The following is a 16,775-nucleotide window of genomic DNA, read 5'->3' on the forward strand; positions in this document are numbered from 1 at the left end:
GTAAGTATTAAATGCTATGAATTTCCCCCAAGTACAATTTCACTAGAATGTGGCATAATTATCATTAATATTGTCTAAGTAACTTATAATTGCACTTTTGATTTATTCTTTGATTCCAGAGTTATTTAGGGAGAAATAGTTTTTGGGTTCCTTCCAAACTCAAAAACATGGGGTTTTTTTTCCGTTTACTATAGTTTTTTTAAATTTTCATATATTCTGACTCTGTCACCAATACCTAGCATACTGCTTGGCAAATAATAGGCTCTCATTAAATATTGAATGAATGAATGAATGAATGAATGAATGGAGGAATCAGAGAATGAGACCTATAGAATTTCTACCCTTGAATTTATGTCTTTTTAGTCAATTTTGACAAAGTTTTATAAATATCTTGGGGTAATTTTTAAAAACGTATTTTTTGGTGGGGTAAACAGCTCTATATCTATTTATTAAAACAAATATATGTTTCAGAGCCTCTAAATTTTTACCTTTTTTGTTTGAAGTCCTGGTTCATAAGAAAACTGCATAAAACCTTCCATCAGGTTTTAAACATTGCCAAAAATAGGGATGATTATTTCTCTGAGCTAGACTTTGAATCTTCTAAAAGCCATGAGATGGAGACTTGATGGCCTCAAAGACAATAGCCCAACCAACACAAAACAAGAACAAACAACCTTTAGATGTTACTCAGATTGCGTTCATTCCTCTGCTAAAGAAGAACAATAACATTTTTTTTTTCTGTTACTGTCCAATCTCAAACTCCCATGTCAGTCTAGTTTCCTCGAATAAAAGGGAAGCACAAGAAGTTTGCCTTGTCACAAGGAGTCCAGGTTGATGGGCTTTACTAGGTGGCTGGTCCCCAGTGGGTGGTGGTACCTCCTCTCTTATTACTTCTGCTGGAGTGTAATTGGGGTACCCAAGGATTACATCAAGTCACAATGCTATTAGATTTGAAATGCTAAGGGACCATCTTTGTTTGTTTTTCTTTTTCCCTAATAGAAACATTAAACAGCAAGCAAGCATCATTTCCAAACACAGAGAGAGTGCTCAGAGGAATCTTGCAAACATTACATGGTCTCCCCGGGAAGGAATATGGAGCTTGGAAAAACTGCCAGTTTATTATATTAATTCCATTTGTTTCCAATGAGAATGATGGTGTTTCACATGGCAATACTAAAGAGCCCCAGCCCATTAAAAGAGGTTTTCCAGGGGTTTTTCTACTGCATATCACAACTGTGGTCTTTGCTTTTCTTGCCTTTCTGTTTTTGTTTATTTCTGGGCTGAGGCTGGAAGATCACTTGAGCCCAGGGCTATGTTATTTGACATGTAAAGGTGTGTGACTGCTATATTTTTACTGTGAATTATATTCCTATCCACTAAAAATAAGCCTCTTTGTTCTTTTTAATGCTCTTGCCTTAAATTCTACCTTGTCAGACAATTTTGCCACCCTAAACTTTTTGTGTATTTATGTTCACTTGGTAGACCTCTCCCTTTCTCTTTCATTTAAAACTTTCTGATTGTTTGCTATTAGATGTGTCTCTTGTTTAAGAAAATGTTCTTTTATTTGAGGATCTTTTTCTTACAAGAATGTAGCCTACTTATATTCATTTTTATCTCATTCATGTCCTCCCTAATAATGTAATATTTTTCTTTGTCTGCAGTAATACGTGCTTTTCTACTCTTAATATTGTATATTTGTGTTCTATCTCCTTTGTTTTATTAGTTAGCTTTGTAAAAATTGAATCACCTTATTTTGGTTATTAACTGTTCTGTTTTTAGTTTATGAATTTCAGTTTACTGTATACATTTATTATTGATTTTCATGATTAATGGGTCCATCGATATTGGTAAAAGTATGGGTCATGTGTTTTTATTCTTTTTGAAATGTTTTTCATGCAGTTTTGGCCATAGCCCATTAAAATGTGGATTCATTCTAGTCATTATAATCACTTTCTGAATCATCCTTAATTGCAGTTTTAATTTCTTCTTTGATTTCACTGTTACTTAGCTGTGTGTTTTTCAGTTTCTAAGTAGATTTTCTTTTTTTTTTTTTTTTTTGCGGCGGAGTCTCACTCTGTTGGCCCAGGCTGGAGTGCAGTGGCGCAATCTCGGCTCACTGCAAGCTCCGCCTCCCAGGTTGACGACATTCTCCTGCCTCAGTCTCCCGAGTAGCTGGGACTACAGGCACCCGTCACCACGCCCGGCTAATTTTTTAGTAGAGACGGGGTTTCACTGTGTTAACCAGGATGGTCTCAATCTCCTGACCTCGTGATCCACCTGCCTCGGCCTCCCAAAATGCTGGGATTACAGGCGTGAGCCACCGCGCCCGGCCAGTAGATTTTTTTTTTTTTTTTTTAAGAATTGGCAATTAGTTTGCAGTTGCATTGCATTTTGGTGGGAAATCTGGTTGATATAATATTGTCTCTTTTGGAATTATTGAGATTGGCTTTTTAGTTTAATATACTGATTTTTTTGTAACTATACTGTGGATGGTTGTAATAAATGTAATCAACAACAGCTAGCTACCTAACTAGAGATACAAGTCCATTAATTATACTAATTTTTATATTCTTAGTGGATTTCTCTGCTACTCTTTTGGGACAAGTATAATAAAGTTGACTATAGGATACATTTTTTTTTTTTTTTGTCAATGTCTCCTCCTATTTTGAATATATTTTTCAATATTTTTATGCTATGTGATTAGGTGAATAGACTCAGTCATCGTTCATGGCTGTTGTATCTTTACTGTAGATATTGTTCAAAATTTAAAACAGCCCTCTGTCCCATTTAGTGACTCTCTTTATTTCAACTTTATTTGATATTACTGTTGCCATCCCTACATTCTTTTTTTGCCCAGTGTGGCTGTATTCACTTCATCATTTTAAACCTTCTTACTTAATTTTAGTCAAGTCTCTGGAAAACCACATTTAATTAATTTTTTTATTCAACTAAAGCTGAATATTTCTTATTTCTAATTCTTCTATTTAATACAGTCGTATTCACTTTAATAACTTTTTCACCCTGTTTTCATCATCTTATTTTGTACTTTTAAACTTTTTTCACCTTTTTCTTACATTTTATTACATTGACCAGATTTTCCTATTTTTTTCTGTTTCTTTAGAAATTAAATTTTTGTCTACCAATGATAATCTTCAGCTGACAATATATTTCTTTTGAATACCTCCATAAACTATAGGAGAGTTAGCAGACTCATGCTTTCTCCTTTCTTCTTCTCTTCCTGCCTATCATCTCCCCTTGAGTTTTACCAATAGACACTGGACTTTCCATCCAGATTAATAATAGTAATGGCTATGTGGTTAATTTAATGTCATGAACATTAACTTTAAAGGACTATTTCTGACATTTGCATTGTTTCACTCACACTAATATCAATTATTTAGAGTAATTCCAACCTTTGAATTTTTGTTTTATTGTTCATCACCATCAATTTCCTATCCAATCTCCAGACTTAACTTCTTGGTTTGGAGCAACTGTCCATCAATACTTCCACAAGTAATTCCTACCAAGGATAAGTGTCCCAACACGCTGCTTTTTGTCTAGCATGTACGAGGCATCCTTCTGATGTTCTCGTGCATGTTAAATATTACTTTATTGGATATGGAAGCCCCAGGCCATGATATTTCCCCATCAAGCACCACGGTTCTTCTCTGTTGACTTTTGATATCTGGTATTTTTCAAGAAATCTGGTGCCTACTAAATTGTTTCTATATTTGGAAGACTTGTTTTTAATCCCTGAATGCCTGTAAAATTTTTTCCATGTCTCTTGAGTTTATTCCACCACATAGGTTTGCATTTCTTTCTGGATATTTTGCCTGGTACTTGGAAACCTTTTGTTCAGAACATTGCTTGAAACAAAGCAATTTTTCTTCTATGATTTGTTTAATTATTGCTGCTGCTCCTCTGCTCTCCCCTGCTTCTGAAATTTCTCTTTCATATGAAACACACATATATATGATTCTCTGGATCTACTTTTCCATCTTTTTTTTTTTTTTTTTTTTTTTGAGACAGGTCTCACTCTGTCATCCAGGCTGTAGTGCAGTGGCATATTCTTGGCTCACTGTAAGTACCACTTCCCAGGCTCAAGTGATCCTCCCACCTCAGCCTCCCAAGTAGCTGCAACTAAAGGCATGTGCCACCACACCCAGCTATTTTTTTTTTTTTTCTTTTTTTCTGTGGAGAGGGACTTTTGCCATGTTGCCCAGTCTGGTCTTAAACTCCTGGACTCAAGCAATCCATCAGCTTCGGCCTCCCAAAGTGCTGAGATTACAGGCGTGAGCCTCTGTGCCCAGCCATTACTTTTCACCTTTTTAAATGTATTCATATGTACTTCCTTTCTTTAGCCTTTTTGTCTGAATTTTGGTAGACATAACATCATCTTCTTATCGACTCACATAAGTGTCTGTAGTATTCCATTTGCAGAATGTTGCTTTCATTGCATGTCTAAAGAGAAAATAAATTGACTTATTTTGAAAAATATAAATAACAGATTAATTCATCTTTTTGATAAAAGGTGAAGCAATTAAAATACAGTGAAAACTGCCCTTAACATCTTCCCAACTCATTTCCATTTCCCAAAGTAAAAAGATACATATCTCCATCTTTTTTTCTGTGTATTTATACCCATCTAGAAATGTACGCTTTTGTTGTTGTTGTTTTTTTTTTTTACATTATTTATGTGGAAACGTTCTATTCATACTGTTTTACAACCTGCTTTTTTTCTTCAGCATTAGGTAGTGGAGGCCTTTCCACACTAGCTTAGGTTAGGGTTTCCTGGGAAACAGAAGCTGAGATAGAGATTTGTGTGTAGGACATTTATCGGTCACTGCTGTAAAGAGTAACGCCCCTGGGGGAGTAATGGGAGCAGGCTTGATCAGAAGGACAAGTTCGGTGGCAAAGCAATCACAACAAAGACTTCAGCCATCTTATGGGAGGCTTAGGAGCCCTTCAGCGCTGCTCCATGTTGAGGCAAGGGGGCCTTTATTCCTATATAGCTTTGAAAATGGATGTGAACTGCCCCTGGGGAGGGGCAGCTCCCCTTGGCCAAGGTCGGTTCCTGGGAAGGGATTCAGCTTTTAGACATCAGTAGGCAACCCACTGGGATGCTGGGGAAATAGTTTCTCCATCCTGAAGAGGGAATATAGACAGAGCATCCTGGCACCCATCACGTGCTCCAATGTAGATCTGAAGGTGCAAAGTCCAGGTGTGATGATTTTTAGACTGAGTGGAAGATTCAGAAAAAGAAAATTCTGTTCCAATAGCTGCCTGTTATGAGTAACGAATCAGATAAACATGATGCCCATTTGACTGTAACTTATGTAATTGTTAAAAATGAACATTTAAAAAAAATCAAAAGATAGAAGAGCACAACAAACCCCCTGAAGTGAATTCCCATAATTTTATGTTGCCTCAGCATCCATGTTTGAAAATAAGTTGGACTTTATCATACCAGAAGCAGGGCTTAGTCACCCTCAACATAGTGTCCAGTTCTGCAACTCTTCCCAGTTATTCAATCTAGTTGATCTAGATATCTGCCTTATACAACTGCCTCCTGGTGACCACTTCCCCATGGAACATATAGATGCCTGCTTGACTCACCCCACTGACTCCCACACCTCACAGGGACTGCACAGATGAGTTACACTGTGCCTCCACAGAGCTGGGGCCAGCTAGTTATAACCCCATCAATTGGACTTCCCACAGGAAACCCACCTGGGTAATGCATGTTACCAGCTCCCCACTGGCCCTGTGAGGAAGGCTGCCCTTTTCTCTGGAATCTATAAGTAATGCATTGCTTCTGTTACTTCCTGTGGTTTGTTGAGTGGCCCTCCCTGTATCATATGTCTCCACTGACTGACACACCTGAACCTAACTTCATTCCCCATCAGGGCTCTCTTAGAGAATGACTTTCTTAGAAGGAATAAGCCAGACAGAGGTCAGACAAGAGCCACAAAAGCTTTGCCGGTATAAACAAGTTTCCCATGAGTCATGGATTGGACACTGAGGCATTAGGCCATCCACAGGTATCCTGCCAGAGACACACTCTAAGCACTCACGACTGTCAGGGCAGGGCTAGCGCTTACAGCCCATCTTCAAAGGGAGACCTCAAGATCAAACAAAGAAAACTACAACACCTCCATATCACCAGCAGCCAGATTCAGTAATAATCAAGATTTTGCAATATTTTCTTTGTCTATTCCTTTTTTCCCTTTTGTTGAGATATTTTAAAACAATGCCAGCTATCATGTCATTTGTGATTTATGTGTGTGTGTATGTGAGGTGTGTTTTGAGATACAGTCTCACTCTGTCACCCAGACTGAAGTGCAGTGGTGCAATCTCAGCTCACTGCAACCTCCGCCTCCTGGGCTCAAGTGATCCTCCCACCTTGGCGTCCCAAGTAGCTGGGACTACAGGCACGTGCCACCACGCCTAACTTTCTTATTTTTGTAGAGATGGGGTTTCACTACGTGTCCCAGGCTGGTCTCGAGCTCCTGAAATCAAGTGATCCTCCCACCTTGGCCTCCCAAAATGCTGATATTACAGGCATGAGCCACCACACCCAGCCCACATGATGTCATTTTTATCCCTGGACTTCGACGTATGCATGTCTAAGATTAGATGGACATTTTCTTGAATACACTATCACACCTAAAATAATTGACAAAAATTCCTTGGTATCACACAGTATTCAATTGTGTAATCAAGATTCTCTGAACATTTCTAAAAATGTCTTTTTGCCTTGGTTTGTTTGAATTAAGATTCAAACAAGTTCTTCCCTTCCCATTTGGTAAGTTTTTCTCGTAAGTTCCTTCTAATCTAGGGCAGCCCTCTTCCCTCCTTCCTTTTTGTTTTATACCAGTCGATTGTCTTACAAAATGTCCTGTACTCAGTATTTGAATCCTGGTGGCGTCAATTAACTGGTCCTTCCTTCTCTCTTCACCCAGGTTTTCTATAAATGGTTACCTTGAAAGATTTGACTGGATTGTGTTTCACCTTTTTTGGCGAGGCTCAATCAGAACCATGGGCGTCCTGCTGCATCACATCTGGAGGCAGGTAATGTGTGGATGAACTGCCTTAAAGCCTCTTCCTTGATATTAAGACAATCACCACTAACAATAGTAATCACTTCAGTCTGAGCTCTCCCTTTACAAAGCACTGGGATGCCTTTGACCATCATTGTCTGAAGCAGCTCATGCATTTAGTAATCCATGAACCATGTTTTTCATATTCGAGTCATCTTTTCTCTCATCATTTTGATTGCCTTTCAAAGGTATGATGTTCTCTCAAATTCTGTTATGCAGAAAACATATTTTTCAGAAATGTTTGTATTTGGTTGTTGTTAGTCTGTTGTGTAGGGAGATGTTTTCTTTGATTCCTTGTGTAAAGTTCTGTCTTTTGAAGTACTGAATCTTGTCAAATGTCTGGTGATTTTCCTTCGTTTGCTTCCTCTTAGAGACAGAAGTCTTTCTTTCTCAAGTATGAATAGCAATGGTGATTTCAGTCCAATAAAGGGGACATGCATTCCAAAGACAGCAATTGTTACCGAACTGAACTGGGGTCTGCTTGCCTGGCACAGCAAAGCCAAACACTGACATCAGGATTGCAGTTTGAGAAAGTGAGGCATTAATTACAGGGCAACTCATGCCCAAGACCCAACCTCTTCAATGGCTGACAAGGAAGGGTTTTTAAAGGTAGGGAGACAGAGGCTACAGGCAAAGCCATAAATCAATACACAAGGGCTATGTATTGGTTTGAACTGAAAAAGCAGGACATCTTGAGGTGGGTAGGGGTACATGTCATAGGTGGATTCAAAGAGTTTCTGATTTGATTTAGGAGGTGAAGCTTTGTCTGAAAATTTGGGATCAGCAGAAAAGAATGCTAGCTTTGGCTCATGGGCTTGATCTCCTCCAGGCCCCTCAGGAAGAAATTTTAACGGGCGAACAGCAGTCAGAGTTCAGCCCCAGTTCTCCCTTATCAGAAGTCTGTGTGCCAGCAGATTCATTTGGTGGGGGTCTGGGTTTCTGAAAACAATTCAGGGACATATGTTAAGATCCTATTCTTAGTTTTTATAGGGAGCAAAACATCTCATCACTCTAACTTCCTTGGCTATTCTTTGTTTGTTTGTTTGTTTGAGACAGAGTCCCACCGTCACCCAGGCTGGTGTGCAGTGGTGCAATCTCGGCTCACTGCAACACCGAACCCAGGTTCAGGCGATTCTCCTGCCTCAGCCTCCCAAGTAGCTGGGATTACAGGTGTGAGGCATCATGCTATTGTTTAAAACTAGTATTAAACAATAGCCGTATGGCTATTGTTTAAAATTATTACTACCTTCTTGTTTATCAAGTTGCTCATTTACATCTCAGAGTTAGGTAGGTGTCTAGAATTTCCCTTGAAGGAACTCAAGATTTTCCTTTATTTCCATATTTGGCAGTGCCCACAGGCCCCTAAGAAGGGTTCCCACTCCAACTCACAGGGATGAGAGCTATAATCAGGAGGTGAACGAACTGTATTCTTTGTACTTCCAAGTGTTCATAGGCTGAGAGTTGCCTCTTTCTCTGTGCCCCAATGGCTGCTCTCACTTTTGGCTCCTCTCAGCTAAAATAGTGGGTGCAGGGAGCTAGGGAATGGGGCGTATAGCTGGGCTTGTCCTGTCCACCTTCTGGTTTCTTAATTGTTTTATATCTTTGTCTTGGAAATTAGAGAGGGAAAGGAGTTAAATACTGAAAATTATTGCCTAGGATAGGCCATAGGAGGCCTCAACTATATATCTGCTCCAATTCCCACACCACGGTAGTTCTTAAACTTTCTCATGTGCAAATCATGTGTTGGAAGCTGCCTTTCTACTGTGAAATTGATTTTTAAATATTATAACTATGTTTAGGAGCATTTAATATGTCAAATTCTGTTTTAAGCACTTCACCTGCATTACTAACTACATCATGACAACCCTACAAGGTTGGTACTGCTATTATCCCTGTGGAAATAAACTAAGACAGTTCAAAGGAGAACAAACAGAGGCTTTTCGGGGCTTACTTACAGGAGAGAGTCAGCCCCCACCTCTTGTGTTTGGCAGTGACTCAAAGGCAGGCAGGGAAGTGGGAAAGCTTTAGAAAGGGAGGCTTCAGATATGCTCTGTTGGCATGGCAAAGCAGAGGTTGCTAGCTAGAAGTGGGGCATCTTATGGGATTTGTTAAGGGAGCATATGTGGCTTTGGCTTTTTCTGGTTGGTTCTGGGTTGGAAGGAAGGGCAAAAAAGTAAGGAAGCTGGCAATCATTGCCCACATCCTGACTGTTCTGGGCCAACTGCTGTAGAGACTGAGGATCAGAGCTCCATTGTCATATATGGTCTGGTCATTGTCCGTTTGTATAATACCCCTAAATTATAGCTAGGAAACTGAGGCACAAAGAGTTTAAGTCACTTGCCCAAGGCATTGTAGCCAGTAAGGGCGGAGCTGGCATTTAGACCCAGGTAAGTCGTGCTCCAAATCACCAGGCAACACCACCATAGCTTCTCCTGTTTGATCTGGTCCACACCCAGTGCCTCCCCTGGTCGGGTGTGGCACCTAGAGCAACTGGCTTCACTCTCTATGTCTCTGTTTCTTCATCAAGAAGAAGGTAATTAGAAAAACAAAAAACAAACAAACAAACAAAAAACCCAGATCCCTCACTGGGTTTCTATGAGAATTCAACGAGATTACAGTTGTAAAGTGTCTGACATAGACTAGACCCACTGAATATGTGATCTTGCTTTTGAGAGAACAGGATTGCACTTTGTAAATATAGGTTCCTTTTGAAAGTCCAGTCGATAATGATTTATATCCCCAAATCTTTTTTGTTTGCTTGCTTTTGATAAGGAGACTGGGAAATTTTATTGGAAACATATTTTAGGCAGCTTTTCTCTGAAAAGAATAAGGTGTTATGGCTATACCCGCCTCCTACTAATTATAGTAAGATGTTTAAAAACTTACACATCATTTCTTCAAATCCTTTTCATTAAACTTGTCACAGATTGAAGCCATTTCTGCTATTTTTCTTATTTGGGCAGCCTCCATGGTGGCATCTGCTTTCTATTTACAGAGCCAAACCCAAACCCACAGACTCCACACTGGTCTGATTAATTAGAAATCACCATAGCAGGATGGACTCTCTTCCTACCCTCCCCAAACAGTGAATCTTTTTTTTTTTTTTTTTTTTTTTTTTTTAGCTCATGTTCCAAAATTAAAGCATTTGGCCCTTACAGTCAGCTTATTTTAGGACCAATCAGAGGCTGATATTTTGCCTGACCATATTCCTGGTTACTAAAGGGGCCGCCTGCGCTACTTTGGGAGTGAGGGACCCAAACAAAATATAGCAGAATCACGGGCCAGTGGGAGAGTTGAAATGCAGGTAACCTTGATTGACATTTACAAGGGACTGGCATTGAGCTCACAGGGATAGAAAGCATAGGAGAATGAAGGTTGGATGTGTCCTAGGGAGTTATTTGAACAGAGACCTAGTTCTGGCTCTGCACGCACCTGCTGTGTGACCTGTGGGTGGGTCACAACTCATGGAAACCAGTACCCACCTTCCAGGTTGCTATGAGGTTTAAATGGAATATGAAGCACCTTGATAAGCTCCACCCATCCCAAGAATGGCATGCTATTTTCCCAACACCTATCTTAGCAAATGGTATGAAGATTCTACGATTGTAATTCACCAGTACAGAACACAGGCAAAGGCATAGATTTAGCTAAAGTTACTATCAAATGGCTGTTTTTATAAGAAATGAAAAGAAAAATGATATCGGGTTTGATGTTTAGCTGCTTTCACCAAACCTCACCATCTCCATCAGTGAGCTGGACAGGCCAGATCCCAGTGGAGACAGGGAGTAGGATAAGATGAGGGGACCTTGAATTTGTGCCTGACTATATTCCTGACTTTAGACCACTTTCTGACACTGTTTCAGTGGCTCAGTTTTAAGTGAGCCCAATGAATTTTAAAATCTATACATTGCAGAAGAACAAACAGAGGTTTGTAAAGGTTCAGTGAATTGCATTAAGTTTCAACTTCAACTCACAGCTAATTCCGCAAGCCCATGGACTGTGACACATTAGCTTGGAGGGAAATGATCTGACAGACTAGCCCAAGCTTCAGGATTGATAAAAGCAATCTTTTAGTTTTATCATCTATGTTCCCAGGCTCTTCTATACCTTTTCTCTAATCCTCACCAAACCCTACAAGAAAAGTGGTTTTCGTTCTGGTTTTACAGGAGCAAGAACTGCAGCCGAGAGGGGTTAATTGACTTTCCAAATGTCACGCCACAATTAAATGCAAGAGACAGAATTAGGAGACAGGTCTTGCTTCCAAACTAACTGCATCTTCTTTCTACATCACATGAAACAGGAATGTCTGGAAAGTGATATTCACTCTGTTCAAAGCCAAAGGAATTGAACTACTGGCAATAGCAGCTCTGTCCCAAGGAGAAGTCTGCGCAAAGGAGAGGGGCTGGCAGAAAGTTTTGTCTATACACCTTCATTTGGCCCTTGGATATATTACCATGTGCCATTTCTGCTTTGTCATTCTCTCTAGCTACTAACTTTTCACATATTATTGCCCCTGGTGAACCTGTGAACACTTGAGCCCAAGAATGTTCTTTTACTTCCCTATAAACCCTAAATTCATGACAAAGTGTCTGCACATAAAAAGTTCTTGGGATAGTAATTCAGATGGCAATGAAGAGGGCTACTCCTGGAGGCAGTCCAGAAGGCCGTCTCCCCACAGGGGGAATATCAGGGAGTAGGGTTTTTTTTTTCCAGCTCTCAGCATTAAGGACCCAGAAACTTGATCTAATCAACACAGACAATGAGTATGGCTTCATTTCTCAGAAGTTAAGTCACATTAACCATATTCATAAGGCTAATGCATTGATCCAAAAACATCAATTTGTGGACTTAAATGAGAACTCAATGTTAAAAGTATAGGAATACTTGATGCTTACTAAGACTCTCTGCTCCCCAGATAGAACCGACATTAACTGGAGAAGTCCTTTCTATACTTCCTTGTCAACTCATTCTCATCCTAGTAGACTTAGTCTTACCTTGGATCTCTTGATACTTTCTGACAAGCTATTTTCAAGTCTTGTTGACCAGGGAATCATTTTTTTTTTTTTTTTTACCTTACCTCTATATATCTCCCATAGATCAATTAGGTGTTGATTTTATAGCTTAAATCTAAGAGTGGCATCTAAGAAGGCATCAAACTATAGGTTTTAGGTACTGGTAACACTAAGTACTTGTCATGTGAATAAATGAATTGAGTTCTGTATAGGTGTTCACCACCATTCTAATGCAACCCTTCTTGTCGAGACAGCCAGTGACCACCATACTGCTAAAACTATTGGTTACCTATGAGTCATAATCTGACTAGACTTAACAGCATTTGACAGGTGATTTCTCTTTCTTGTCCTTAACCTGGTTTCTTTATTTGGTTTTTATTTCAATTGTTAAGCCTCCTTGGCCTTTCTGCTGGTTCCTCCTCTTTTTTCCAACAACTTAACACTGATTACCCCATGGCTAAGTCTTTGATTGTGTTCTCCTCTCCATCTAGTAGGAGCTCATAGTCTCATGGCTTTAAATCTATATGCTGACACTTCCACATTTGTATCTCCAACCTCGGCCTTTCTCTAAACAATAGGCTTATATTTCTGTCTAATTATTTGTTATTTCTACTTAGATGTCTAATGGACCTCTCAAACCTAGCATATTCACAACTAAACTCATTATCGTGCTTGCTCCAATCTATTCCTTTCACATTTTTAATAATCTCAACGGATGACAGCTCTCTTCTTCTGCTTGTGTGGCCCACAAATTTTGGAGCCATCTTTGACTACTACCTTCTCTCATACTTCTCATTCAATGCATCAGAAATTTTCTTGGCTGTACCTGCAAAATATATCCAGATTCTACTGGTACCACCTTGATCTAAGCCATTATCATCTCTCACCTAGATTATTCCCAAAGCCTCCTAATTCTTCTCTTACTTCTTACCTTGCCATCTACTCTTATTATTCTATTTGTAACATTGCAAAAATATCACTTAAAAGCAATAGCCAAATGGTGTCATCCCTCTAGTCAAGACCCCAGTGTATCTCCATCCCACTCAGAGCAAAAGCCAAAGTTCTAACAATGGTCCTGTATAACCTGCCCACAATGCCTACTCCCATTACCTCTTAGGAGTCGTTTCCTACTACCCTCCTCTCACCCTGCTCCAAACATGTTGATTTCCTTGCTTGACCCTGAACATGCCAGGGACAACTATCAAGGGGATTTTGCTGTGCTCATTTCCTCAACCTGGAATACTCTTCCTGCACAGATCTGCATGGCTAACTGTTTTACCTCCTTCAAGTTTTTGCTTAAAGGTCACCTTCTCAAAGAGGTCTCCCATGACCCCATTATTCTAAATTGCACCTCTTCCACTCTACACTCTTGATTGCTCCTAGGTTGCCCTATTGTTTTCTACAGCTCATATCACCTTGTAATGTACAGAATAAGTATTTATTTATTATGTTTTTAGTTCATTATATCTCTGTTCCATTAACTAGAAGCCCAAAAAGGTGGAATCTTGTTCTATTTGTCCAGTTACGTATTCCAAGTACCTAGAACAATGCCTGGGACATAGTGGATACTCAAAGAATGTTTAGTAAATTGAATGAATGAATGAATGAAGGGGTGAGTACTTTGCCTACAGGATTCCTCTCAAGTGATAACATCTCTATTCTAACATAACATATAAAGCAATAGATATGAGACACTAGGTAAGGAGAGATCATGTTCATGTACATATAGAAGGTGGGTAATTAAAAAATCTGAAAGGCAATGTATGAATTTAGTTCAGTTTTTAAAATGCATCTTCTTATCTCAAAAAGCTTAGAAAATGTATCCTTGGGAGCCAGTATGAAATGATGGAAAGAATAAGACTTTAAATCAAACCTGGATTTGATGTCCAGCACTATCATTTACTAGCTGCATGTTATGATGTCAGTTGCTAAACCTCAATTGTTCCATGTAAAACTGGTTGTCTCTATCTTGGCAGTTCCCAAACTATGTTCAATGAAAACCGTACTTTGACAGGCATTCCTTGGAAAATAGAGTCCATAGACACCCATATTTAGGAAAAGCTGGATTAAACAAAATTAAACAGGTTTCTTTTCTGCAGGATTTCTCAGAGCCTTTAATATGTTAATGTACATTATGAATATTAAATTTGATAATAGTGTACAGTATTTCCAGTACTTATATAACCATTAAATATTTCTTTTTGTGGAATATCTTTTAACATTTCTTGGGGCACCAATTGAAGATCTCACAAGATTGTTATAAAAATTAAATGTGTTAATATATATGTAGTTAAGCACTGATTTAGTTGACCTGGTTGTTTACATCCTACACATTCCAAAGGTCTTCAGGACTGGTGTTTGACCAGCTGTTGGGAGATAATTTCTCAGCCCTTGGAATATACTGCCTGAGAAGAGTGTCTTTGTATACCTAGGGCCTTGGGCCGTGTTGTATCAGTTTGATCTCTGGAAGGGCTGGAGACTGAGAAGTAAGTTAGGGTCAGCTACATGGGTACTGCTTGCCTATGTGACTGACTTCTAACTAAAAACATTTGACATCAAGGCTCAGGTGAATTTTGATGGCAGGCCATACTTTATATTCAGCAAAATTATCCTTTAGAAATAGGAAACACTCAGACATTTCTAGATAGACAAAAATTGAGAGAGTTTGTTGCCAGTAGACCTTCTTTACAAGAAATGCTGAATGTAGTCCTTCAGGTTGAAATGAAAGAACTCTAGATAGTAACAGTAGACAATAACTTGAATCACATGAAGAAATAATAAACACTGGTAAGATAGCTGCATATGTAAATATGTAAGTAAATATTAATGAATTTTATATTTCTTAGCTCTTCTTTTTCCCCTATCTCATTTAAAACACAATAATTATGAATCTACGTTTACTAGAGTACATGTTTTTCTTCCTCCAAAATTTCTATGTTAAAGTTCTGATTTTTCCAATATGATGATGATCAAAAGTGAGGCCTTTGGGAGGTAATTGGGTTTTGATGATGTCAGGTGTGTGGGCCCTCAGGATGGCATTAGTGTTCTCATAAGAAGATCTCTTTCTTTCTAACTGTGAGGATACAGGGAGAAGGCAGCTGTCTTCAAACTGGGAAGAGGCCCTCACCAAGAACCAGATCTGCTGGCAATTTAATCTGGGCCTCCCAAACTCCAGAATAGTAAGAAATGAATTTCTGTTGCTTCAGGCATTTAGTCCATGCCATTCTATTACAGCAGCCTGAGTTGACTGAGACACAATATTTACGGGCACTCAACAGATGAGGATATAATTTGTGACAACAAAAACACAAAGTGAGAGGAGGTATACAGAAGTAAACTTACCAAAATTAACAAAATAGATTGTTAGAGCTTAAGATGTTAGTTATAATCACTAGGGCAACCATTAAGAAAATAACTAAAACATATATAGTAAAATAAATAACAAGAGCATTAAAACAGTACACAAAAATATCTATTCAATACACAATGGATGTAATGGAAGCAGTAATGGAGGAATTAAGGAATGGAAAGACATAAGATATGTAGAAAACCAATAGCAAAATGGCAGAAGTAAGTCCTTTCTTATCAGTAACTACATTAAATGGAAATGAGTTCAACTTTTCAATCAAAACACAGAGATTAGGAGAATTGATTTAAAAAAAAAACAACATGGCCCAACTATATTAGGCCTATAAGAGACTCAGTTTAGATTCAAAGATGCAAATAGGTTGCAAGCAAAAAGATGAAAAAAGATATTTCATGCAAACAGTATCCCAAAATGAACTGAAGTGGCTAATCTACTACCAGACTCAACAGACATTAGGACAAATTGTTATGAAAGACAAATAAGGACATTTTATATGATAATGAAAGACCAACCATCAAGAAAACGTAACAATTATAAATGTGTATACACATAACAATAGAGCTTCAAAATACATGAAACAAAACTAACAGAACTGAAGGAAGAAATAGTTCAGAAATAATAGTTGGAAAACTTTATACCCCACTTTCAATAGTGTGTAGAACAACCAGATAGAAGATCAGCAAGAAAATAGAAAATATAAACAACACTATAAACCAGCTAGGCCTAGCACACATTATAGAAAATTTTACATAACAACAGCAAAATACATGTTCTTCTCAAGTGCGTATGGAATATTTTTCCAGGATAGTCCATATGTTAGGCCACAAAGCAAGATTCAATAAATTTTAAAAGATCGAAGTATGTTCTCTGACCACAACGGAGTGAAATTAAAAATCAGTAACAAAAGAAAATTTGGAAAACTCACAAAGATGTAGAAAATGTAAAAGCACACACTTGAATAAATAATAGGTCAAAAAAGAACGCACAATAGAACTTAGAAAATACTCTGAGATAAAAAATAAAAATAAAACAAATCATAACTTATGAGATGCAGCAAAAGCAGTGCTCAGATGGAAATTCTATAAACAACTTTCTTAAGAAAGATCTTAAATCAATAACATAATTTTATCACTCCTTAAAGAAGAGAAAAAGAAAAGCAAGCAGAAGGAAGAAAAGAATAAAGATTTGAGTGCAAATTAATGAAATCAGAAATAGAAAAACAATAGATAAAAATCAATGAAACAAAAAAATTGATTCTTTGGAAAGAGCAACAAGATTGACAAACTTTTGTCTAGA

At 38.3% G+C, this 16,775-nt stretch overlaps 1 long non-coding RNA gene across 2 annotated transcripts in view; it reads left to right on the forward strand.

The window, feature by feature from the left end:
- Positions 1 to 16,775, forward strand: part of LOC111520362 — a 105,419-nt gene that overhangs the window by 38,460 nt on the left and 50,184 nt on the right. For both annotated transcript variants that reach the window (XR_002724652.3, XR_004229086.1), the window contains exon 3: positions 6,963 to 7,071. This is a non-coding gene — a long non-coding RNA (uncharacterized LOC111520362). The remainder of the gene's footprint in view (positions 1 to 6,962; positions 7,072 to 16,775) is intronic.

This window comes from Piliocolobus tephrosceles, chromosome 8 (genome assembly GCF_002776525.5).
Source record: "Piliocolobus tephrosceles isolate RC106 chromosome 8, ASM277652v3, whole genome shotgun sequence".
Classification (NCBI taxonomy): Eukaryota; Metazoa; Chordata; class Mammalia; order Primates; family Cercopithecidae; genus Piliocolobus; species Piliocolobus tephrosceles.